Source organism: Culex quinquefasciatus, chromosome 3 (genome assembly GCF_015732765.1).
Source record: "Culex quinquefasciatus strain JHB chromosome 3, VPISU_Cqui_1.0_pri_paternal, whole genome shotgun sequence".
NCBI classification, from domain to species: domain Eukaryota; kingdom Metazoa; phylum Arthropoda; class Insecta; order Diptera; family Culicidae; genus Culex; species Culex quinquefasciatus.
The window spans coordinates 197100059-197125062 of NC_051863.1; the positions used below are offsets into that span (position 1 = coordinate 197100059).

General features: G+C 28.6%; 1 protein-coding gene across 1 annotated transcript in view; it reads left to right on the forward strand.

Moving 5' to 3' along the window:
* The first annotated feature begins 3717 nt into the window (after positions 1-3717).
* The window catches only part of LOC6031136 (potassium channel subfamily T member 2), a 260134-nt gene continuing 238847 nt past the window's right edge, over positions 3718-25004 (forward strand). Inside the window, 1 exon segment of the mRNA XM_038264861.1 lies at positions 3718-4315. The gene's annotated coding sequence lies outside the window, so the exon portion shown is untranslated.

Below are 25004 nucleotides of genomic sequence, written 5' to 3' on the forward strand. Positions count from 1 at the left end.
TTCCAAACTCGATCAACCGCTCAAACCACTCCAACTGATCCGCGTTGATTCGGTCTAAAAATTGATCGCTGCCCAGCAAAAGTGTGAAACTTTGGCCACGGATCAGGACCAAGTTGTTCACAAACATCACGTTGAACAGTCCCATCATCAACGGGATGCATCCCAAAGGTTGGCCAGGTTTACCGTAGGATAATGTTGGACATGAATCCGTGGGCCGTTGCCGCAGGTATTTGATATTTATGAATGCTTTTGGATGCTTGCAGCACTGATCTGCCCTTAACTGAAGCTCAATGGATCGGTCATTTTCATTGTAGGCTACTTGGTACTGAATTCTGCGAGCTACGATGTACTTCAAAGTGTTGTATCTATCGGGTGAGGTTGTTTCTAAATCTTTAGCATAGTAAAAACGGGTCAGGTTTGCTGGAATCGTATTTCTTTTCACGCAACCATTGCTGAAAATAGGTAGAAATTCACAAAGTTTTAGATCCATCGTTACAGTGCAAACGGCGGTCATGTTTTCGAGAAATGCCAGCTGACCGTAAGCTGACAAAGCTAGCAAAATTGGACCGAACAGAGTGACCTTCATGTTGAGACTGCCACCAGAGCTGAAGCAATCGGCAATGGATGTATCTAGTGAGAATCCGACCATATGCTGAGTATGGAAAAGTGATTTGCGTAACAGATTTACTGGAACAAACTTAAATTACTACGCACTTGATATTATCACAGACAAGCAAATGTAAAGCTCTTCTAGCTTCCATCAGTCTGCAGTGTAATGGTCAATTTCAATATTTGAGCAATTCTCTGAGATTTCGGTCATTCGATTTTTTTGTATTTTTTAATCCGGCTGAAACTTTTTTGGTGCCTTCGGTATGCCCAAAGAAGCCATTTTGCATCATTAATTTGTCCATATAATTTTCCATACCAATTTGGTAGCTGTCCATACAAAAATGATCTGTGAAAATTCAAAAATCTGTATCTTTTGAAGGAATTTTTGGATCGATTTGGTGTCTTGCGCAAAGTTGTAGGTATGGATATGGACTACACTGAAAAAAATATGATAAACGGTAAAAAACATTTGGTGATTTTTAATTTACCTTTTTGTCACTAGAACTTGATTTGCAAAAAAACACTATTTTTATTATTATTTTTTTATATGTTTTAGAGGACATAAAATGCCAACTTTTCAGAAATTTCCAGAATGGGCAAAAAATCTTTGACCGAGTTATGATTTTTTGAATCAATACAGATTTTTTCAAAAAATCGAATATTGGTCGCAAAAATTTTTCAACTTCATTTTTAGACACCAATTTTCCTGTTTTAAACCTTTGCATGGCAATATCTCAGCAACTAAGGGTCGTATCAACAAAGTTCAATAAAGCAAAATATAGAGAATTTTCTCAACTTTTCAAAAATATTTTTTTCAAAGGTGGGCAAACATGGGCACTAATTTTAAAAAATGAAAAACTGCGACTATTTTCAAAAAGGTTGCCTAAAAATGGTTATAACTTGAAAACGGTGCACTTTATCAATAATTCACTGAAGTACTTTTTGATTGCAAATTCGATTTTACATCTAAAAATGAAGTTGAAAATTTTTTGCGACCAAAATTCAATTTTTTGAAAAAATCTGTACTGATTCAAAAAATCATAACTCGGTCAAAGATTTTTTGCCCATTCTGGAAATTTCTGAAAAGTTGGCATTTTATGTCCTCTAAAACATATCAAAAAATAAAAAAAAATAGTTTTTTTTTGCAAATCAAGTTTTAGTGACAAAAAGGGAAATTAAAATCACCAAATTTTTTTTACCGTGTATCATTTTTTTTCAGTGTAGTCCATATCCATACCTACGAAACGAAAAAAAACGAAACTATTGGCACTACGCCCCCCGGGGCATGGCCTTCCTCTAACGTGGGATTTCTGCTCCAGCGCCTCTGACGAGACAGGAGAAACCGGGACCGACGTTTTACTTCACCATCCGATAGAAGCTCAGTGGATAAGGCGGGAATCGAACCCGCGTCTCATAGCATCATCGGGATCGGCAGCCGAAGCCGCTACCCCTGCGCCACGAGACCCACTATATCCATACCTACAACTTTGCCGAAGACACCAAATCGATCCAAAAATTCCTTCAAAAGATACAGAATTTTAAATTTTCACATGTCATTTTTGTATGGACAGCTGCAAAATTTGTATGGAAAATTATATGGACAAAATAATGATGCAAAAGGGCTTCTTTAGGCATACCGAAGGCACCAAGAATGTTTCAGCAGGATTAAAAAATACAAAAATTAAAATTAAAGAAAAAAGACCGATTAGTTCCAGTGTGGTAGAAACTAGGATAGTAAATTTGCTTACGTAAATATAAAAACGATATAAATCAAAAAGCTGTCAAAGGCAAACTTATGGGAAATTGGACGAGCTTTCCGGTAAAAATATTTACGAGACTGAAAAACCAAGTCTGTTATATAGAAATTGCCAAAAAACACAAAAAATCCGTTTTTTCAACATTTTTATTTTTAAAACCGCTGTATCTTCCCAAAGAATTGGACATAGGACAATGGTCAATATGGAGATTTTTATGTGAAATTGTCTGGAAAATCGATCCCCACTACTGGTTTTTAAAAATTTTGACGTTTAGACCATTTTTCAAAAAACAGTTTTAGTAAATGATTTTTGTATTTTTTTAGGAGAGACATACCATCCTGCATTTTTCGTCAATCTTTTGGCAACATTTTAGGCTATTTCCTCAAAAAAATTGTACAAAAATAAAATCGTGACATCACCTTGGGCTGCATAATATTATTTTAATTTTAAATCAGACATTTTCTGCAATATTTTAATTTTTTTTCTTAGTCCCGTGAAATGTCAACGAAACGGGAAATTTGGAAATTTTCAGCTTTATAAATCACTTAATTTAGATTCTTAATATATAATTTAGTGTACAAAAATCTTTCCAGTTGTTTAACATAAAATTTGATTGATTAATTAAGTATTTTTTACGCTCCGTGAGATTTCCGTGAAATTTTGTGTTTTTGAATAGTGGTTCCCGTGAAAATTGCATTTTTTTCAGCGTGAAAAATCACTAAGCCTACCCATTTGGTATGACAAACTTGTATGGAATTCGATTTTTATTAATTAACTTTAAATAAAATTATAAAAATCCGAAAATCAAAAATTATTGGTTTTGAAAGATACATTTATAGTCATTCAAATTAAATTTAAAATCGGTTAATTTATTGAAGTGTAACTTTTTTTGAACAGACTTAACCGATACCTAAACCTTTTCCGAAAACACCAAATCGATCAGAAATTCCCTCCTTAGTTGCCGATTTTCGAACATGGAATCCCATCCCATGAAATTGACCGATTTTGTAGAGCGTTTCTAAACATGGATGAAGCCTACGATGTTTAACATTGTTTATCTCATTTTAAATAGTCAATAATTTTAAGGGCATCTCCACCGGTCGGCTTCATTTTCGCACACAGTTCTTCCCTGCACTTCCTGCCAAAGTTCAAGGTCACTCACGGCGTGAACACCACTCGGTCATCGAACGTCCTTGCCGTGAGTTCCCGTGTTTCACATCCCTTGAATTCCCCTTATTCCATTGCCCATGTGATTAGCAGGGAACTCAGATCAGATAGCTGAAGATGGTCCTCGCGGCGGACACTCCGGCCTAGAACCGCACCGCCGTCACCGCGCGGCAGTTAGTCAGTTGCGGGTTCGCAAAGGAAGCGGTGCGCGTCGCGTCGGAAGACCTCTCGAATCTGCCTGTTTGTGGGTGTGCGTGTGTGTTTGGTGGAAAGTTTCGTTCCGTGGGAAAGTTTTTCCAATTTTTGTTGAGAGTTGAGGAAAGAAAATTTGTCGGGGTCGAGAAGGGCGTAGGTGAAGTGGGGGTTTGGTCCCCGGTGGGGGTAGTGAAGGTGACCAGGCTGCAGTTCCGGAATAGATTGCAACAGCTTCGTTGCGGGAGAGTTGAGCCTCATAAATACCGTGAACTGGATTATGTCGACGGCCCTCAGGGATAAAGAGGGCGTTGGAGGGGCGTTGCGGCAACTTCCGGAAGAAACGAGCTGTATCGGAATCATTGGGCACAGTGCTAAAGTGGATAATTGAGAGTGATGTTGGGGTGATACTTCCGGGACGACTGCCAGACGAGACGAAGATGACATCTGCGACATCATGCGGCGGTTCTCTCATAGTGTCAGGGTGACAGATGTTCGACTTGGTTTTTTGCTCCTCGGAGCAACATGATGGAACTAATGTGGATTAATTGACCTACTGGAAGGAAGAAGCTAGCACGTCATGAGAATCCGTAAGGCAATCTTATTATCGAAGCAGGCGTGGAACTTCATACAACACATCCAACCGTACGGCGACGTTTACCTTGTTATGACCTTCTGGTCCTAGTAGGCTGTAATACGATTCAATTTTCACCCCAATCTCTCAATCTATCTGTGAACGGGACAAAAGAAAACGGTGCGGAAAAATTCCGAAAAATCTGTCCTGTTTACCGAACCGATTGAGTTGGCAAATGAGAATCTACTCCGAGTCCCATTGCGCCTGGATCCTTTTCACGAAATTTTTCATGATTTGAATCCTGCGAAAGGGAAGGCAAAAAAAGCAAGAAACACATTGAAAGAAACGGAAACTGGGTGTGTAAATACACCATTTCCGTTTCTCTTTACGGCCCAGGTGACATCTCTCGTCGTCTCGTCCGCAGTGTCAAGGGCCTCCCTGACGGCTAGCAAGCTGGCTTGCTGAGGCTTTGTTTGTTTTGTCGATACATTTCTGCGAGGAGGACAAAGTCGAGTGGGGGTGCTTCAGCTCTAGGATGTAGCACATCATCCAGGAATGACTTGTTTAGTGGCACTTTAAGGAGTCGTGCTTTACTTGGGAGGGGAGGGGTCTTATGGGAGTAACTTTTGCGAGAGTTGTGTTAATGAACAGAGCAAATTTTCATTGTACACAAGTTTGAATTGAAATAATAACATTTTTTTTGTTTAGCTTTAAACTTTTTGACAAAAGCACTTAAAAAAATTAACAAAATTTACTGGCAGAACTTTGATTTCATTGCTACATTCGCAAGTGTAATCTTGACTTGCATTTAGAAGGTCAGTTTATTTCTAAGAAATTTATTCCATCGATTCTTTATGACTAAAGTAGATATTATTGTATGACAAACTAACAAACCAACTCGCATTTTTTCGCTTTTGACAGTTTGACTTGCAAACTTGTTTGCGGAAAACTCGCAAACAAAGCAAAATGTTTGCAGGCTGACGTTTCTGCAAACAAATGCAGACAAACAAACAAAACAGGCAAACTGCCAAACTGCCAAAGTCTAATACCTCCTTAAAAGAGCCATTTTGCATTTTAAGTATCTGCGGGCAAGTTCGTCCATTTTTCGTCCAAACAGTTTATGTTCGTAAAACTACAGCACTGGTCACGTGTGATTCCATTTATGTTCCAAAATCCACAATAAATATATAAAAGGCGTAATGCTTGTCTTTCAAGTTGCCTCCGGATTTCTCGATTATCTCACACATTTCATGGGACAACGAGCAAGGAAAACAACGCATAAATTTCGATTAAAATTGGCATCGCTGTAAAAACATGCTGTCAACTGGGTGGGTACTTTCAAGTCGTAGAAGAGTAAGTAGTCCGCCGTAAGCGTGTATTCTTGTGCATGTTGGTTGAATCGAGTAGGCCTTGAAGCAATGTGAGCTGCCTAACATACGTTGATCGGTGAAACGTGTCGTAATATTTTCATTCAATTTCTAATGAGCTTTTGGCAACAAAATACTCTTTCACAGACAAACAGATGGAACAAATGTCAACCTTTATTCGATAAAAATGTAAATTTTCCGGAAAAAGACGCACCAACAGCAATTTGAAAGATGAATCGTTTTCCACCAGATGGGGTTTTCTTCGTGTCCCATTATGCTCACAATGTTTACAATAACCTCGCGAACAATGCCGATGACAATTGCGTGGGACATTCCCGCGCAGTGCTGACAGGCAATTAAAGAAAAGCTTTCTTTTTCTTTTTTCTTCAATCGCGTTTAATCTTTTGCGCGTATAATGGGATTCTTTTGTGCCCTCCTCCGCGAGGCTTTTCTTCATTTTCATGGATGAGAAAAAAATCTTCTGAGGCTGTTTTCCTCGAAGAAATGTTTGCCTAAAAGAAAGCAAACGGTGATTCCTGGACTGTTTAGCAAGTCTTGCATAATTTTGTAGCTATTTAGCGAGATCGCTTCAAGTAACCTATCAAATTTTATTAGCTTCAACTCAATTCTTGGAAGTGCTACTGTAACGTTAAAGAACTGGCCATTTTTCGCGCACTTTCTTCAAGCACAAAAAGCCACACCCAGGAAGCAAGTCCATAAAAACCTCCCGGTCAGAAATAACAAAAAAAAACTTTGTTGTCATTCCACCATTCCACAAAACAATTCAAGTTTCATTTCATGTTGTTTTTGTGAGGGTGTGAAGGTGAGAAAAACGAAATTTCATGGAGTACACGTTTTGCACGTTTTTTCATCACCTTATGTTGTCATCAAAACGTTTAACCTTAAGATGGCAGACAACTTAGGGTTCTTTGCTTAGGTGGGAGTTTTTGCTGGGGTTTCCGTGATTTACTGTGACTTCCCCAAATGTTCTTACAATTCTTTTACAATTTACTGTAATGCATACTTTTTAGTCCTTTTCAAATATTAGATCCCAAATTTCATTACTGTTCAATGCTCCAGCGATTCCATCTAATTTTCCATTGCCTACTTCAATCATACCTTCTGAGAAAATCGGCCAAATCGACCGAACATAAACGGTGCCAACATTTAGAGTCGTTAGCCCTCAACCTTCCAGTGCTTCAGGGAAGGTGATGTCGATTATCTCCGGTGCACCATCTGTGATCTTTCCCGTGTTTGCCACACCCTGGCGATTCATGGAATCGATTTAATCTGACCAATTTATTACAGACAAAGTTAAAAAGAATACTTTGACTACACAAATTGTACCATTTGAGTATTTTAACAAAATTAGTAATGTTAAATCATTTTTCAGAATTGTAGAAATTAAAAGCTTTCATGGAAATCAAGAAGAAATCAACATGAAAACGAGATGACATTGCTAATCCTAGAAAATCTCCACCCATCCCGCAAATGGTTCTATCACCTAGAAACCTTGCCTAATGATGGACCCATTTAGAGTCAATTACCACTTTGGCTTCACCGAGCACCTGTTAACCTGTCAGCAGGTGTCACCAAAGTATTATTAATTGGTTGTGCTCGGTGAAACTCACCCATAGCCTCCTACGCGGCTTGCTTTGATTAAGCGATGAAGTTTTTTTTTCTCGCCAAAGAAAAACTTTTTCCAAGGTCGTTGGATAAATTTATCAAATTTATTCCGGGTTGAGAGTCCATCAAGATGATTAATTTTGGGGTTGAACTTAAACCGAAACGGATTTTGGTTTAAAAAAAGGACCGCCTTAATTAAAATGCAAAAGAAGTGCGGCTGGAGATTTTTTTTCTGGTCGAGGTCCTTTATCAGTCCAGACTTGGTCAACCCACTTCACGGGTTCCGGTCTGATGAGCAAACTCTTTGGGGGCAAATCTGAACCTCCCAGCAGGCTGGGCAGTGTAAGTAATGCCGTTTGAAGGGTAGAGGGCAGCACCGCCTACCAGGATTTTCCAGCAGCTGGAACCACTGATTGCGCACACCACAGTTCGTAATGGCATCGCAAGTAATTTGCATATGAAACAACAGCCCGGAAATTGTGTCGCATGGTTAAACCAATGTTTTTAATTGCACTGGTTTTTGCGTCACACGCCAGATTGTGTTTGGTTTTTGTCAAGTCAAGGGAAACTTATTAATGAGATTGCCACTTTGCGATCGTTAGTGGGAGAGTGTTTTAGTTTCAGGGAAAATCGGTTTTCCACCGAGATAAGCTTTAGGAAGGGAGAAGTTATCATCGTGCTTCATTTGAGATAATTTAAAACTTTCAATTTTTATGTATTTGCCGTCATGTTAATTTGCATTTAAGTTTTGTTATCTAAACTGGTGTCAACAATAACAAACTGTTCCAACTAACCACAACTTTGCAAAGATTTCTTTAAATGTCGATACTACGAGCTGCCAAAATTGCAACCCGTTCAGATCTATTTTGAGCGCTCGCAAATTGAAAATATCAGCGTCTTTGTCTCTCGTGCCTTATCGGTGACAGGCAACGGCCGCAAGTTGGCAAACATTAGTTCCACAAGAAACCGTAGCATGGGGTTATGTTTTTAAGGCTCTTGGATTGAACTTTCTCAGCTCAGTTGTCCATATTCCTTTCATTAAATTTCAAAATAAATAAAATTATTTTTTTTTTACAAAATTAACAAAATTTACAAAATTTTCAATATTAACAAAAATAAATTGAAAATGAATTGAAAATCAATTAAAAATAAATTGAAAATAAATTGAAAATAAATTGAAAATAAACCGAAAATAAATTGAAAATAAATTGAAAACAAATTGAAAATAAATTGAAAATAAATTGAAAATAAATTGAAAATAAATTGAAAATAAATTGAAAATAAATTGAAAATAAATTGAAAATAAATTGAAAAAAAAATTGAAAAAAATTGAAAATAAATTGAAAATAAATTGAAAATAAATTGAAAATAAATTGAAAATTAATTGAAAATAAATTGAAAATAAATTGAAAATAAATTGAAAATAAATTGAAAATAAATTGAAAATAAATTGAAAATAAATTGAAAATAAATTGAAAATAAATTGAAAATAAATTGAAAATAAATTGAAAATAAATTGAAAATAAATTGAAAATAAATTTAAAATAAATTGAAAATAAATTGAAAATAAATTGAAAATAAATTGAAAATAAATTGAAAATAAATTGAAAATAAATTGAAAATAAATTGAAAATAAATTGATAATAAATTGCAAATAAATTGAATATAAATTGAAAATAAATCGTAAATAAATTAAAAATAAATTGAAAATAAATTGCAAAAAAATTGAAAATAAACTTAAAATGAGTTGAAAATAAATTGAAAATAAATTGAAAACAAATTGAAAATAAATTGAAAATAAACTGAAAATAAATTGAAAATAAATTGAGAATATATTAGAAATAAATTGAAAATAGATTGATATAAAATTGAAAATAAATTAATGAATAATAAATGAATTGTAAATAAATTGGAAATAAATAGATGATAAAATGAGTTTGTAGAAACTTTATTGATTTTTTTAATTATTGAAAATAATTTAATTATTGAATTGAAATAACTAAAATTAGAAAATAATTGAAAACTCTTTGAAAATTCATTGAAAATTAAATAAAATTTATTGAAACCTAATGAAAACTTTTTGAATGTATTTGATACAAATTAATTGGACAATGATTAAAATTTATGAAAATTTGTTGCATGTATTGAAAATTAATTAAAAAACTATAGAAATTTATTGAATTGTGTAGATCAATTAAGGTAAAAACCTAAAAAAAGAAAATTAGCAACATTTGACGGTATACCTCGAAAAGCACTCTTTGTGGCAGCTAGTTTAGGCAAACAAAGATGTGGAAATCTCCAATATAGAGATATTGTCCCGCTCGTTAGGGATGTCTGCCGGCTGTCGGTAATGGACGATAAACCACCATCATTCTGTAGCACCCCAAGATCAAACAAAGAATCGTTCTCGCAGGAGACGCACCAAATTCCGTTGAAGAGACTGCTACGAACGAGGGTGCAGAAATCATTTTCTCAACGATGAAGTTGGCCTTGATTCATAATTTCATATGTTTTGATTTAATTTAAAATATCTTTATTTATTATTGAAATTCAAATTTTTGATTATTTTGTGTAAATTTATTAAGTTAAGACATTACACACCAAAGGTTAGCAGAACATTGGCTAGCTCCTAGCTCTAGATTTGCTGGAAGGTTACCATAATTCTCCCCACCAAGAATAGATAAATTGGTCCTTTTACTACTGTGTGGACTTCGCCCCTCCGGGGCTCGGGACAGTTTCTTGAATCGTTGCGTGATTTTCTTCCTTATTATTCTTCCCCGGATGGGAACTGAAAAATAGGCTGCGGATGTCGGGAATGCCCGTCTTGGCCGATGTCGACAAAGATGTCTGGGCCAGAACAAGGTTACAATTTGGCCACGCTGCCAAATGCAGAGAAATGAAGCGAGCTTATTTTTTTCTCTCAATTTGTTCAGAGGAAATGTTTATCTTTTTCTGAGGCTGAAGCTGAAAGGTTGCGTATTGATCTGGGGAGGCTGTGAAATTTGTAGGTTTTTAGCATTGGAAGTCACAGTAGGCCGAGTTGGGTAAATCTAATGATTTAGTGTTTGAAACTATCTTCCAACACTTAATTCAAGTTCGGGGTATTCTTCAGCAAATATCCCTTGGCAACCGTACCCTGTGCCAGCTGATCATCGAATTTTTTTTGCTGAAAATCTTTCCGAAAAGTGAGAGAGTGAAAAAAACTTTTCCGCCGTTATTAAATATCAACAAAAAAAAGACCCCGTGCAAGAGCTTCCGAAGAAACGAAAAACTTTTTCCCTCTTTTCACTTCGCATGTTGAACAAAAGTTTCTGAGTAGTTTGCTGCAGAAGGAGAGTAGTTCTTTCAGTGTTTCCGGCCGAGTTTTTGCTCGAAATGTTGTAGTTCGCAGATGGCTTGGATGGTCAACCCCCAAGCAGTGAAATCTCAGCCGGGCCACTTGAATTGCTTTGATTTGTTTGGTACACAGTTTCAAATAGTGTCATTTTTGGGTAACGATGATATGCGATGATATCTTTGCTTGAAGTTTGTTGGAGCCTGCTGGGAATGTTGTTGTTTTGACGTTTCCAAAAATTGACGGAAAAAAAAGTTGAGAGTTCTAAGCAAAGTTTGTTATCCTCCTCGAATTGATTACTTTGTAAATTGTTGAGTAAACTGAATAAATATGCTAACACGACGACTGGTGGGCAGGAAGTTTTGGTTCTCACCAGGGGGTGCGTCATTCTTTTGGTACGTCAGATTTACATATCTTCATTTTGCACCCGACGTGAGACGTTTTGCGTGGAAGGAAATGGAGCAGCCAGAAATATTTTGGGTAAAAAGTTGTCACATTCCGTCTGGGCGCTTCCATTTGTCGTTCATGAGTGGGTGTATGGCTGTGGATTAGGCTTCACAGAATAAAAGACATTTTGCCGTTTTTTAACGTGAAACACGCTGAGAGTAAAGTGGTCTCAATTTCAATGCACGGAGAGACTGTGCCCAGAAATTTTAACAATTAAAATTGTTGATTTTACTTTCGTAAATTTCACAAAAACGTACTTGTTACGGCCAATTTTCAGTTGAATCAAACAAAATTCAGTAATAATTTAATAACCTGTTTGTTGAAAATGCTAAAGGCAAAAAGCTAACAGATTTCCCGAACTCGAATGAACGTGCTCGACTGTTAGCTTTGGTTTTAGAAAAATCAAGATTTTTTTTGGTTAAATGTAAATATCAATTGGTTGATTATTTAAAAGATGAACTTGGGTTTGTTTACATTTGTCATTTGAAGTCAGGATTCGAACAAGAGCGGTCGATTTTTTGAGTTTGTGTTGTTAATTGTGAAGTGAGAGAATGTGAAAGGTGAAAATCACACTATTTGGCTAATGTTGAAGTGCAAATCGAAGTGAACACTGTTGCAACTGTGGAGGTGCAATTGGTGAGTAAGTTTGTTGATGATTTCTTTGCAGGTGATAAACTATGAAGAACAAGACGAGGACATTCGCAATGAGGACCTCTGATGCGAGGGGACTTCATGACAATGTTTTAAGGAAAGGGAAGGGCAGTGAAAGGAAGAGGCGGGCGAACTCTTGCACGACAATACTTGCACGGGCAAATTTAACAAAAGGTTGGTTAATCTAAGTAAGTATGGATTTATTTTTACATAACAATTTATCTGTTGTGATTTTAATTAGAAAACTGAATAATCAAAAACCTTCGTGCTTACGATGGATACAATTTTAATGAACAATTTTTTTTTCAGAATCATCAACCATAAAATATATGGAAATGAGTACACATAATATCAAAATAAAAATGAGATGACGGGAAATGTCTAAAAAATAAAATTTATAAAAGATATACAAAAGAAGATAGAAATATTTTAAAAATGCTGTTAATAGAAGACTGCTAAATAAACTGGTAAGTAAAACTCAAAATATTGTTTTCAGGAAACGGAGCATTATTGATAATGCTCCGTTTCCTGAATTATTGATTCTTCTTTCCTCATTATAATTACATTTATTTACGATCCTTTTTTCAGTTTATAGACAAAATTAAGGATTTTGTATCAAATTACTAATAAATTTTATATGTCTATTTGCAGCAAATGGTTCGTTTTGGTGTAAATTCTGTGTGAAAAATAACTAAACCTGAGACCGTTGTAGATGATGATGACTTATCGGATGATTGCACAGTGATGGTAAGTGAATACAACACTTAATTTTATACAACATAATAACTTACTTGGTGAAATATCTTCAAGGAATTCACGAGAAATTAAACATCTTTTATAAATATGTTTAACAAAATTTTTAATTTGTTTTATTATTATTTTTTTAGATTTATGCAACGTATTTTTTTCAAACTTTAATCAAACTTTACATGTTTTATAATAACAGATAATAAAAAGTTTTGTTTTGATGCTTTTTAACAGTAATTTAATAACTTCATGCAAAAAAAAAAACAAATTAGTACAAAAAGTTAAAATTTTAGGCAGAATAAATGCGAATATAAAAACACCCAGCATTAATTTGTGAGGCATTATTATAAAATTTACTGCAAATTCAATAAAAATATTGCTAACAATAGCTAATTATTGACTACATGCACGAATGTTTTTCTGTATTTAAGTAAGACATTAGTTAAATTTCAGCCCGGCCTGTATCGTTAGATAATTAAAGAAAATATATATCGACACTAACATAAATTATGTTTAATTAAGAAATGTTTTGTTATAATTCACTAATAATTTGCAGCATGCAAAAATATTTCAGTTAATAAAACGAAAAAAATTGTTGAAAAATAGTTGAAAAGTATGACCCAGCCTGTTTTTATAGAATATTCCACAATATTTCAGCTTAAAACAAAAAATTAGTTAATTTTCTGAAAAAATATTCTAGCAGTCGACTGCTAGAATTTTTCGGCCATTTAACCAACGAAAATGGCAATTCCAACTATTTTTTTAGTTAATTTTAGTTACTGGTGGTCAGCAATTTTGGGTTAACAAAATCAACAATCGATTGCTGAAAAAAAGCTGTGTAAAAAATTAACCCATACTTTTAGTTAAATTAACCAAGATTTTCTTAGATTTGCCCTGGCCGGTCTCTCCGTGTGGAGCATTTCCATTCGAGCAGTTTTTGCTTTTTTCTACAATGTATTCCTTATGGGAGAACTGTCATTTCTACCACTCGAATCGGGTGCTCCATTGAGAGAATAATCCTAAAACTGAGAGCAAAATGCTCTTTAATACCCAATCTACGTATTGAGTACAATGTATTGACATTGGACCTCTTGTAGTTTATCGAGTCACGGTAGCCGAAACTGTAAAGACACAAACTTGTCGAGTCCAAGGTTGAAGGATCGATTCCTGGTTTCGATTTTTTTTTTCAGTTTGTTAGGTATTTTTTTCCGAAATAAACTTGATAAAAACTCTTTTATTTTTTATTGTTGCTAGAATTAGGTCCACATGTCTGTGACTCTGACGCGAGAAGTGATTGTTAGCAAGGCAAATTTTTTTTCCAGCAAAAAGAAGGCAAATTTATTTCTGACCATTTTTTATGTTGCACAACCGTGAAGGTACCTTTTTCGGGTTGTTTCTTTTCACACATATCATTTTATTTTTGCTTGCGTGCGCGTTGGCTACCGGAAGGAACAATAAAAAAATGGTTAATGTGACTATTATGAAAATCTCATTTTTTCATAAGAATCTTATTTTCATTTTTCTTTTCCGCTGCCAGGCAAGAAGTCATTGGGCGCAATCTATAAAAAGGCACGATTTTTCACAGATGGTTCCTCAAGGGTTAACTTTTATGAATACTCACCAAGAGGTTCATAAATTTATTCCGACCATGCAAAAGCAGATAACCCCTAGGGGATGGAGTTGGATGAGTAACTTGCTCACGGAAAAAAATAGCAGAAATCAACTTTTCTACGTTCCTAGACGGTTTCGGCAGAATTCTTTATTAAACAAGTGGGTTTGTTACCCGATTAAGGTCTTATCAGAGAAAATGAATGCAAGGTATCTTTTTTGTAGCTTTGTGAGACAAACCCTTTAGAATTAAAAAAAAATCATGCTCTTCAATACTGTTTAATCTGTTTATTTAATTCCAAACAATAGTTATGATACAAATCAGCCATCAACAATTTACCGTAGATGTCCCTCTGGGGCCACTTTTCACCGGAACCCATCTCACCGGAAAGGACCACATCCTATTACGACTCTCCACGGTCAGCGTCCCTCAAGGGACGACACAAACCTCAATTCGCAAAGGGTCTCTCCGGATTCTGGGAAAAACTTTTTTCCCACCCCCACTTTCCCATGTTCTTTGATGTGTTTTCCCCCAGTCTGGGGGAAAAGTACGTGTTATCACATCCGGCCTACTTCCCCCCGGCGGGGGAGCTTTTCTTTTCTTCGTCAAAGTTTTTCTTTCTTCTCAACACACACAAACACGTGACTACATCCGGTGTGAGATACATGAGCTTTTTTCTGTTGTTGTTGTTGTGTGCGAGGGGCTTCTTTTCCCAATATCAGCCGGATTAATGCGTGGGAAAATGGTTCTGACTTTTCTTAGATTTTTTTGGCAAATCCCTTTCTGCACGGAAAAAGCTGAACAAATATGCTAATTCGAAGTGGTCAAACGTGATCGGAATTCGGGACGCGTTGTTTACCTCGAAGGGAAGGCTCGAAATTTTCGTAAACAAGTTATCCGCTTTAAGGTCCATAAATCGCTCACAGTTCGGACGTAAAGTAAAATCGATTCCGGTCGATGCTCCCCTTTGGGGAGGGGAGTGACAATTTCATGGTGGAGCGCTAATTTACGACTTTATGGCGCGATAAGTGGCAATTTCCAGTCGCTTTTGCGATCAACTCTGACTTTTCACAGTCTAGGCATCCTGGAGCCCACGAAAATAGCTTTGGTTTTATGCCTTTTTTGATGATTATGTTGGAATAATACAGTTAAATAGTTTTAGCAAAGCGCATTATACTGTGGGTGAACCTTATTGTTACGCTAAAGATAATCAAAATAATCAAAATAATCAAAATAATCAAAATATCAAAATATCAAAATAATCAAAATAATCAAAATAATCAAAATAATCAAAATAATCAAAATAATCAAAATAATCAAAATAATCAAAATAATCAAAATAATCAAAATAATCAAAATAATCAAAATAATCAAAATAATCAAAATAATCAAAATAATCAAAATAATCAAAATAATCAAAATAATCAAAATAATCAAAATAATCAAAATAATCAAAATAATCAAAATAATCAAAATAATCAAAGGGAGCGGCCGTGGCTGACTGGTTACGGTGTTCGCTTTGTAAGCGAATGGTTCTGGGTTCGATTCCCATCTGCTCCCAACGAGAAAGTTAAGTACACAGAATTTGAAATGATGAATATGAACGAAAAATCAAGTCGCTCGAGGCGGGGTTCGATCCTCCGTCCTTTGGGTTGGTAAGCAAAAATGCTAACCACTAGGCCATGACGACTTGGTAAGCTTGGACTGGAATTAGGACCACTGTTACAGAGAGCGAGTTGTGGCGCTATAACCACGGCAAATAGTGTCCAGGGCATTCGTGGAAATACAATGTCCCATCCCAGAGGGTCCCGGAGTACCAAACCTTCTTAGCATGGTGCTCCCAACGAATACAACCAAATCTCGGAGCGTATGGTGGTGTGTCCCCACGCTTCTTCCTCCCCTGTCGATTCAGAATTGTGTTGTTGTTCGAACATTCAGTGCTCAAACTCAACCCAATTACGAGTCATCTCTGCGATACGGCTTTACGCAGTAGGCCTGGCCGCTTTAACGCTTGTGATGTTTCAATGTATTCCGATGCAATGGTGCACTACAAATGTTAATAAATGACAAGAAGAGTGCTAGGCGTCATCTAACCTAAGGCACTCTCCAGGATCCCTTCGAAAGATTGGCTGCGCTAGGGTCTGATTAGATTAGATTAGATTAGATAATCAAAATAATCAAAATAATCAAAATAATCAAAATAATCAAAATAATCAAAATAATCAAAATAATCAAAATAATCAAAATAATCAAAATAATCAAAATAATCAAAATAATCAAAATAATCAAAATTATCAAAACAATCAAAATAATCAAAATTATCAAAACAATCAAAATAATCAAAATAATCAAAATAATCAAAATAATCAAAATAATCAAAATAATCAAAATAATCAAAATAATCAAAACAATCAAAATAATCAAAATAATCAAAATAATCAAAATAATCAAAATAATAAAAATAATCAAAATAATCAAAATAATCTAAATAATCAAAATAATCTAAATAATCAAAATAATCAAAATAATCAAAATAATCAAAATATTCTAAATAATCAAAATAATCAAAATAATCAAAATAATCAAAATAATCAAAATAATCAAAATAATCAAAATAATCAAAATAATCAAAATAATCAAAATAATCAAAATAATCAAAATAATCAAAATAATCAAAATAATCAAAATAATCAAAATAATCAAAATAATCAAAATAATCAAAATAATCAAAATAATCAAAATAATCAAAATAATCAAAATAATCAAAATAATCAAAATAATCAAAATAATCAAAATAATCAAAATAATCAAAATAATCAAAATAATCAAAATAATCAAAATAATCAAAATAATCAAAATAATCAAAATAATCAAAATAATCAAAATAATCAAAATAATCAAAATAATCAAAATAATCAAAATAATCAAAATAATCAAAATAATCAAAATAATCAAAATAATCAAAATAATCAAAATAATCAAAATAATCAAAATAATCAAAATAATCAAAATAATCAAAATAATCAAAATAATCAAAATAATCAAAATAATCAAAATAATCAAAATAATCAAAATAATCAAAATAATCAAAATAATCAAAATAATCAAAATAATCAAAACAATCAAAACAATCAAAATAATCAAAATAATCAAAATAATCAAAATAATCAAAATAATCAAAATAATCAAAATAATCAAAATAATCAAAATAATCAAAATAATCAAAATAATCAAAATAATCAAAATAATCAAAATAATCTAAATAATCAAAATAATCAAAATAATCAAAATAATCAAAATAATCAAAATAATCAAAATAATCAAAATAATCAAAATAATCAAAATAATCAAAATAATCAAAATAATCAAAATAATCAAAATAATCAAAATAATCAAAATAATCAAAATAATCAAAATAATCAAAATAATCAAAATAATCAAAATAATCAAAATAATCAAAATAATCAAAATAATCAAAATAATCAAAATAATCAAAATAATCAAAATAATCAAAATAATCAAAATAATCAAAATAATCAAAATAATCAAAATAATCAAAATAATCAAAATAATCAAAATTATCAAAACAATCAAAATAATCAAAATAATCAAAATAATCAAAATAATCAAAATAATCAAAATAATCAAAATAATCAAAATAATCAAAATAATCAAAATAATCAAAATAATCAAAATAATCAAAATAATCAAAATAATCAAAATAATCAAAATAATCAAAATAATCAAAATAATCAAAATAATCAAAATAATCAAAATAATCAAAATAATCAAAATAATCAAAATAATCAAAATAATCAAAATAATCAAAATAATCAAAATAATCAAAATAATCAAAACAATCAAAATAATCAAAATAATCAAAATAATCAAAATAATCAAAATAATCAAAATAATCAAAATAATCAAAATAATCAAAATAATCAAAATAATCAAAATAATCAAAATAATCAAAATAATCAAAATAATCAAAATAATCAAAATAATCAAAATAATCAAAATAATCAAAATAATCAAAATAATCAAAATAATCAAAATAATCAAAATAATCAAAATAATCAAAATAATCAAAATAATCAAAATAATCAAAATAATCAAAATAATCAAAATAATCAAAATAATCAAAATAATCAAAATAATCAAAATAATCAAAATAATCAAAATAATCAAAATAATCAAAATAATCAAAATAATCAAAATAATCAAAATAATCAAAATAATCAAAATAATCAAAATTATCAAAACAATCAAAATAATCAAAATAATCAAAATAATCAAAATAATCAAAATAATCAAAATAATCAAAATAATCAAAATAATCAAAATAATCAAAATAATCAAAATAATCAAAATAATCAAAATAATCAAAATAATCAAAATAATCAAAATAATCAAAATAATCAAAATAATCAAAATAATCAAAATAATCAAAATAATCAAAATAATCAAAATAATCAAAATAATCAAAATAATCAAAATAATCTAAATAATCTAAATAATCTAAATAATCAAAATAATCTAAATAATCTAAATAATCAAAATAATCAAAATAATCAAAATAATCAAAATAATCAAAATAATCAAAATAATCAAAATAATCAAAATAATCAAAATAATCAAAATAATCAAAATAATCAAAATAATCAAAATAATCAAAATAATCAAAATAATCAAAATAATCAAAATAATCAAAATAATCAAAATAATCAAAATAATCAAAATAATCAAAATAATCAAAATAATCAAAATAATCAAAATAATCAAAATAATCAAAATAATCAAAATAATCAAAATAATCAAAATAATAAAAATAATCAAAATAATCAAAATAATCAAAATAATCAAAATAATCAAAATAATCAAAATAATCAAAATAATCAAAATAATCAAAATAATCAAAATAATCAAAATAATCAAAATAATCAAAATAATCAAAATAATCAAAATAATCAAAATAATCAAAATAATCAAAATAATCAAAATAATCAAAATAATCAAAATAATCAAAATAATCAAAATAATCAAAATAATCAAAATAATCAAAATAATCAAAATAATCAAAATAATCAAAATAATCAAAATAATCAAAATAATCAAAATTATCAAAACTATCAAAACAATCAAAATAATCAAAATAATCAAAATAATCAAAATAATCAAAATAATCAAAATAATCAAAATAATCAAAATAATCAAAATAATCAAAATAATCAAAATAATCAAAATAATCAAAATAATCAAAATAATCAAAATAATCAAAATAATCAAAATAATCAAAATAATCAAAATAATCAAAATAATCAAAATAATCAAAATAATCAAAATAATCAAAATAATCAAAATAATCAAAATAATCAAAATAATCAAAATAATCAAAATAATCAAAATAATCAAAATAATCAAAATAATCAAAATAATCAAAATAATCAAAATAATCAAAATAATCAAAATAATCAAAATAATCAAAATAATCAAAATAATCAAAATAATCAAAATAATCAAAATAATCAAAATAATCAAAATAATCAAAATAATCAAAATAATCAAAATAATCAAAATAATCAAAATAATCAAAATAATCAAAATAATCAAAATAATCAAAATAATCAAAATAATCAAAATAATCAAAATAATCAAAATAATCAAAACAATCAAAATAATCAAAATAATCAAAATAATCAAAACAATCAAAATAATCAAAATAATCAAAATAATCAAAATAATCTAAATAATCTAAATAATCTAAATAATCTAAATAATCTAAATAATCTAAATAATCTAAATAATCTAAATAATCTAAATAATCTAAATAATCTAAATAATCTAAATAATCTAAATAATCTAAATAATCTAAATAATCTAAATAATCTAAATAATCTAAATAATCTAAATAATCTAAATAATCTAAATAATCTAAATAATCAAAATAATCAAAATAATCAAAATAATCAAAATAATCAAAATAATCAAAATAATCAAAATAATCAAAATAATCAAAATAATCAAAATAATCAAAATAATCAAAATAATCAAAATAATCAAAATAATCAAAATAATCAAAATAATCAAAATAATCAAAATTATCAAAATTATCAAAACAATCAAAATAATCAAAATAATCAAAATAATCAAAATAATCAAAATAATCAAAATAATCAAAATAATCAAAATAATCAAAATAATCAAAATAATCAAAATAATCAAAATAATCAAAATAATCAAAATAATCAAAATAATCAAAATAATCAAAATAATCAAAATAATCAAAATAATCAAAATAATCAAAATAATCAAAATAATCAAAATAATCAAAATAATCAAAATAATCAAAATAATCAAAATAATCAAAATAATCAAAATAATCAAAATAATCAAAATAATCAAAATAATCAAAATAATCAAAATAATCAAAATAATCAAAATAATCAAAATAATCAAAATAATCAAAATAATCAAAATAATCAAAATAATCAAAATAATCAAAATAATCAAAATAATCAAAATAATCAAAATAATCAAAATAATCAAAATAATCAAAATAATCAAAATAATCAAAATAATCAAAATAATCAAAATAATCAAAATAATCAAAACAATCAAAATAATCAAAATAATCAAAATAATCAAAACAATCAAAATAATCAAAATAATCAAAATAATCAAAATAATCAAAATAATCAAAATAATCAAAATAATCAAAATAATCAAAATAATCAAAATAATCAAAATAATCAAAATAATCAAAATAATCAAAATAATCAAAATTATCAAAACAATCAAAATAATCAAAATAATCAAAATAATCAAAATAATCAAAATAATCAAAATAATCAAAATAATCAAAATAATCAAAATAATCAAAATAATCAAAATAATCAAAATAATCAAAATAATCAAAATAATCAAAATAATCAAAATAATCAAAATAATCAAAATAATCAAAATAATCAAAATAATCAAAATAATCAAAATAATCAAAATAATCAAAATAATCAAAATAATCAAAATAATCAAAATAATCAAAATAATCAAAATAATCAAAACAATCAAAATAATCAAAATAATCAAAATAATCAAAATAATCAAAATAATCAAAATAATCAAAATAATCAAAATAATCAAAATAATCAAAATAATCAAAATAATCAAAATAATCAAAATAATCAAAATAATCAAAATAATCAAAATAATCAAAATAATCAAAATAATCAAAATAATCAAAATAATCAAAATAATCAAAATAATCAAAATAATCAAAATAATCAAAATAATCAAAATAATCAAAATAATCAAAATAATCAAAATAATCAAAATAATCAAAATAATCAAAATAATCAAAATAATCAAAATAATCAAAATAATCAAAATAATCAAAATAATCAAAATAATCAAAATAATCAAAATAATCAAAATAATCAAAATAATCAAAATAATCAAAATTATCAAAACAATCAAAATAATCAAAATAATCAAAATAATCAAAATAATCAAAATAATCAAAATAATCAAAATAATCAAAATAATCAAAATAATCAAAATAATCAAAATAATCAAAATAATCAAAATAATCAAAATAATCAAAATAATCAAAATAATCAAAATAATCAAAATAATCAAAATAATCAAAATAATCAAAATAATCAAAATAATCAAAATAATCAAAATAATCAAAATAATCAAAATAATCAAAATAATCAAAATAATCAAAATAATCTAAATAATCTAAATAATCAAAATAATCAAAATAATCAAAATAATCAAAATAATCAAAATAATCAAAATAATCAAAATAATCAAAATAATCAAAATAATCAAAATAATCAAAATAATCAAAATAATCAAAATAATCAAAATAATCAAAATAATCAAAATAATCAAAATAATCAAAATAATCAAAATAATCAAAATAATCAAAATAATCAAAATAATCAAAATAATCAAAATAATCAAAATAATCAAAATAATCAAAATAATCAAAATAATCAAAATAATCAAAATAATCAAAATAATCAAAATAATCAAAATAATCAAAATAATCAAAATAATCAAAATAATCAAAATAATCAAAATAATCAAAATAATCAAAATAATCAAAATAATCAAAATAATCAAAATAATCAAAATAATCAAAATAATCAAAATAATCAAAATAATCAAAATAATCAAAATAATCAAAATAATCAAAATAATCAAAATAATCAAAATAATCAAAATAATCAAAATAATCAAAATTATCAAAATAATCAAAATTATCAAAATTATCAAAACAATCAAAATAATCAAAATAATCAAAATAATCAAAATAATCAAAATAATCAAAATAATCAAAATAATCAAAATAATCAAAATAATCAAAATAATCAAAATAATCAAAATAATCAAAATAATCAAAATAATCAAAATAATCAAAATAATCAAAATAATCAAAATAATCAAAATAATCAAAATCAGTTGCAAAGTAACAGCCGACCTTATAAGTCGCATTAACAACGCCAGTCCGCAGTATGTGTGCGCGTCGCCGCTTTTTTTAAAATGTGCACCGTAGACAAAAACAGTGTGGTTCTGGATTTTTGTCAACTCCAAACCCAACCAGGCCCGAAGCTTGTAAAAAAATTCCTCGCAGACCTTCAAGTAAACCAAGAAAACTTGCGAGCATTGCAATTATGCAATAGAAGAAAAATAGCCGTGTTGCAGTTCGCCGACTCAGCAATGGCCTCGTCCATCATCGACAAACCTCTGGTATATCAGGGTTGCAAAATCCCGATTTACCTGGACAACAACGCTACGGAAGTTCGTGTGCTTGACCTACCTCTAGGCATAAGCAATGACGACGTAGTTAAAGTGATGAGTAAATACGGCGAAATTTTGACCATCACCAACGACCGCTGGATTAACTTCTTCCCAGGAATCCCAAATGGAGTTCGGACCCTGCGGATGTTGCTGAAACAGCCAACGCCGAAATCAATCACTATAAACAATGCTGCTGCAACAGTGACGATTATAGGCAAAAAATCGCTTTGCAAACTCAAAGCAAAGAACAAAAAATGTGCGGATTCGAGTAAAAAGGTGAACCAAAAAAGCAGTACACCACCGATTGAACCTGAGCCAAACAGCAGCAGTAGTAAAAGCAACAACAGTAAAGCAGACCAACATCCAAAGCAAACGAGTCAAATTGACGAAGAAGACAACGATGGATTCGAGACCGTGCTTTCTAAGCACACTCGCAAAACCCGGAAGCGCTTACAAGCATATTTGGACGCGGATGACGAATTGACAACAAAACGAAGAGAGATGGCTGAAGAAGAATCAACAGATGAAGAAGACGAAGATGTTATAAAAGCAAAATATTATAGGAATAAGTGTTATGAGATAACTGTTAAATCCCTGGAGGAAAAGGACGAAGATAAAATTGAAGAACTTGATAATTTAAGATCAAAATTTTCCGCTAAATATTTGAAACATAGACAGAAATATTTAGAAAAAAGACATGGTATTAATTATTGAAATATAGCCAGACAAGTGATTTAAAACTCTGTAACCTTTCCTCTTCCACTATTCACCTTGAAGAGATGAATGCACAATGGTGTAAAGTCTCTATAATAAAACAAAAAAAAAAAAAAAATAATCAAAATAATCAAAATAATCAAAATAATCAAAATAATCAAAATAATCAAAATAATCAAAATAATCAAAATAATCAAAATAATCAAAATAATCAAAATAATCAAAATAATCAAAATAATCAAAATAATCAAAATAATCAAAATAATCAAAATAATCAAAATAATCAAAATAATCAAAATAATCAAAATAATCAAAATAATCAAAATAATCAAAATAATCAAAATAATCAAAATAATCAAAATAATCAAAATAATCAAAATAATCAAAATAATCAAAATAATCAAAATAATCAAAATAATCAAAATAATCAAAATAATCAAAATAATCAAAATAATCAAAATAATCAAAATAATCAAAATAATCAAAATAATCAAAATAATCAAAATAATCAAAATAATCAAAATAATCAAAATAATCAAAACAATCAAAACAATCAAAATAATCAAAATAATCAAAATAATCAAAACAATCAAAATAATCAAAATAATCAAAATAATCAAAATAATCTAAATAATCTAAATAATCTAAATAATCTAAATAATCTAAATAATCTAAATAATCTAAATAATCTAAATAATCTAAATAATCTAAATAATCTAAATAATCTAAATAATCTAAATAATCTAAATAATCTAAATAATCTAAATAATCTAAATAATCTAAATAATCTAAATAATCTAAATAATCTAAATAATCTAAATAATCTAAATATTCAAAATAATCAAAATAATCAAAATAATCAAAATAATCAAAATAATCAAAATAATCAAAATAATCAAAATAATCAAAATAATCAAAATAATCAAAATAATCAAAATAATCAAAATAATCAAAATAATCAAAATAATCAAAATAATCAAAATAATCAAAATAATCAAAATAATCAAAATAATCAAAATAATCAAAATAATCAAAATAATCAAAATAATCAAAATAATCAAAATAATCAAAATAATCAAAATAATCAAAATAATCAAAATAATCAAAATAATCAAAATAATCAAAATAATCAAAATAATCAAAATAATCAAAATAATCAAAATAATCAAAATAATCAAAATAATCAAAATAATCAAAATAATCAAAATAATCAAAATAATCAAAATAATCAAAATAATCAAAATAATCAAAATAATCAAAATAATCAAAACAATCAAAATAATCAAAATAATCAAAATAATCAAAATAATCAAAATAATCAAAATAATCAAAATAATCAAAATAATCAAAATAATCAAAATAATCAAAATAATCAAAATAATCAAAATAATCAAAATAATCA